We start from the raw sequence: 3,462 nt of genomic DNA on the forward strand, positions 1-3,462 counted from the left end.
AAGGAACATTATATTAACCCAAAATATAAGAAGCGTGTATTATTTCTTTAAATAAAAGCTACGGTATTACCTAATATGATTAACATATATATGACAATTAATGACTATGAATAATAATGATTTGATAACAATTTTTGAATCTTTCTTCATTTTTATTTAATTTTAATATTTTATATTATTAAAAAAATAGACAATCACATTAACCATATAATTAAAAAATTAGATTTTTTCTTATATATTATATTTTGAATTTTTAAAATAACTTTAAATTAGAAAAATGAGGAAATCTTATGTGTTATTTTTTTTTTTCAAACCACTTTAAATCAAAAAAATGAGGAAACCTTATATGTTATATTTTTTCTTATATGTTATATTTTGAATTGTTTAAAACGACTTTAAATTACAAAAATGTAAGTTTTTCTTAAGCATATGACTAAAAGCATTAAAATGACATGTATCAATTCAATAGTTGATCTGAAACTTTTTAAAACCATATGGAAGGTAAATGTCAAAATAGTTCAACTGTGGAAACAGTACTCGTCTTTTTTTCAAGAATGTGTTCGATGAAAAAAAAAGGTTTTTGTGCCATAATTTCTTTAATGTCCAATCTGATCAACCCATGATATATTAATTATAGTTTAGTTCCACAATTTTTAATAAAAATTGATCCGATCCATCGAAAATAAATTATATAATAACAACAATAAAAATTGTATATGTATAAATAAAATGATCAAATATATTAAAATTTGTTGATAATATATACAAATAAACTCACTATGCGCAAGGCGCAAGTCTTATCCTAGTTATAGAGTGCAGAGAAGCATGTACTAATTTAAATGATAAATCTTGATAGTTAGATAACAATGTTTTACATGACAAATCTCAATAGATCATGGTTCCATACATTCTCATGCTCTAAGGAGTGGCTAGACAAAAAAATGAACATTGAAACTCGAAACTGTCATCAAACTTCACACATTCCAATGTGATATCTTGTATATTTGCATTGTTTTAGTAATTCATTCTTGCATATTTTGAATCATTTAGATTAGTATTTAGGCATCTTTAGGTTTCATTTGCATACATAAGTCTTTATTAGGTGTTGGAGTATCCTTTGGAGTTTTTGGAGGAGTTTGGAGACATTGTGGTCCAAAAAGGGGGTGAATTATGATCATTGGACGAGTTGATTATTAGAGCGGGCTCTCGCAGCGACCTAGAGCACCCGCTCTACACAGAACACCACAGAGCGGCCAGCCGGAGCGGGTAGGAGAACCCGCTCGCCATTCTTTGAAGACACGGAGCAAGGAGTTGGAGCGACCCTCCGTTTCGGGGTAACCAACCCGCTGCAATCCCGAGTGACCATCCGGAGCGGGATGACGAACCCGCTCGGCATTCCTTGGTGTAACGGACGACATCCAGAGCGACCTCATGGAGTGGGGTCTAGAAGCCGCTGCGAGACAGAGCGACCTGCTGGAGCGACTTGAGCAACCCGCTCGCCTTTCGCCTTTTACCACTTACTCAAGTTTTTATGTTTTGTTTCTCAGATTTATTGACTGAGCCCACTAGGTTTTTAGAAGTACTATAAATACTCTCTAAACCTAAAATTAGGACTTATCTTGTTTTCTATCTAATCAAAAACCACTTTTGGGTGAAAGATCTGATCTTGATCATAATTTCTTATCCTTGCTTGATTACTTTGACCATTAATCATGTTTAGATTTGGATCAACTAATGATCTAGTGTCTACCATGATTATAAGTGAGTAGTCATCTTTGGATTCATGGGTTAGGATGATTTAGGATGATTAAGTGATGATCTAAAATGTTTAGAGTAGATTAAAGTGTTTCCTTGTTTGATTGAGTGATCTTAATGCTAAGCTTGAGTTGGCCATTCTGGTTTAGAACTCTACACATTTCATTTTCCGGAAGGTGTTCGATGAAATGTCTGAGCCAACTCATCAAGCTCTTAGCTTACCTTACCAAAGGGATTTGATGTTAGGGGAGTTAGGAAAGTTGAATGATCTATCCTTAATGATTGCTTGATTGATACAAACCAAAGGAATTTGATGTTTGATCAATGAGAGTAAATGAGCTTTTATCTTGGAAGAGAACTTGCTCAGAATTGATATCTAGACTTAGGGGAATGTGTTGATTGAAACCTTGCCATTTTAGATTTAATCTGAGTCATCTGAAATCAAAATCCTATGCCCATGATTCCTCCTTAGTCCAATTGATTGAAAGTTGTTGTTTAGTTGCTTTAGAAACCTGTTGGATTGATTGAAACCACTCATCTTATTGATTGCATTTAGATTAGTTTGAACCTGAATTTACTTTGCATCAAAACTATTAGAAATGGACTGACATCTTAATTACTATAATGATTTGATTATTGGACCCTTGAAAAGTCCATTTAAAATTTGGCGTCGTTGCCAATTCTAAGTTAATTTTGACATTGAGATTTGGTCCTTGCTTGTGACTAAGTCTTATTTTTTTGTATCTAGTTATTGATTCTCTCTCCTAACTCTTTTGAATGTCAGGTACATGAACTTGAGGAGTTGAAGACATTAGAGCTTTTGAAAGGGAGATTGCAAAGAAGAGAAGAGGAGAAGAAAGAAAAGCTCATTTGGACAGAGTTGAGCTTGAGATGGAGGGGAATCAGCTTGATCAACATGATAGAGAACAACAACTTTGAGATCAACAACTTTGAGATCAGCTGTGGAGAACAACAAATTTGAGATCAAATCCAGCTTGATCAACATGATAGAGAACAACAAGTATCATGGTCTTGCTTTGGAGGATCCACTTGATAACTTGGATCAATTTGACAAGTACTGTGGCTTGTCAAAAACAAATGGTGTCTCTGAAGATGCCTTCAATCTGAGATTGTTTCCATTTTCTTTGGGAGACAAAGCTCACACATGGGAGAAGAACCTTCCAAGTGACTCTATCACCACTTGGAATGAATGCAAGACAACCTTCCTCAACAAGTTCTTATCTAGCTCAAGGACTGCCAAGCTTAGGAATGAGATCTCTGGGTTTCAACAGAGGAATCTTGAAGGTTTTAGTGAAGCATGAGAAATGTTCATAAGCTACTGGTCTCAATGCCCACATCATGGTTTCACCAAGGAGAGTCTGCTCAGTACCTTCTATAAAAGAGTTTTACCTAAGTTCAGAAGCCAGCTGGATACTGCTAGAAACTGGATACTGCTAGCAATGGGTTCTTCTTGGGGAGAACTGAAGAAGATGCTGAAAAACTTGTAGATAACATGGCTCAGAGTGATTCAGTCTACAATGATAAGCATGATAGAAGCAACAGAGGCAGTGGAGGAGATGATCAGAACACAAGGAAAGAGTTGAAGGCTCTACAAGACAAGTTGGATAAGCTTCTCTCAGATAGAGCTAAACAAGAGAAGGTGAACTGTGTTGGTGAGCAGAAACAAGAGGGGATTGCTGTGGTAAG

Source organism: Brassica oleracea, chromosome C9 (genome assembly GCF_000695525.1).
Source record: "Brassica oleracea var. oleracea cultivar TO1000 chromosome C9, BOL, whole genome shotgun sequence".
In the NCBI taxonomy this organism is placed as follows: domain Eukaryota; kingdom Viridiplantae; phylum Streptophyta; class Magnoliopsida; order Brassicales; family Brassicaceae; genus Brassica; species Brassica oleracea.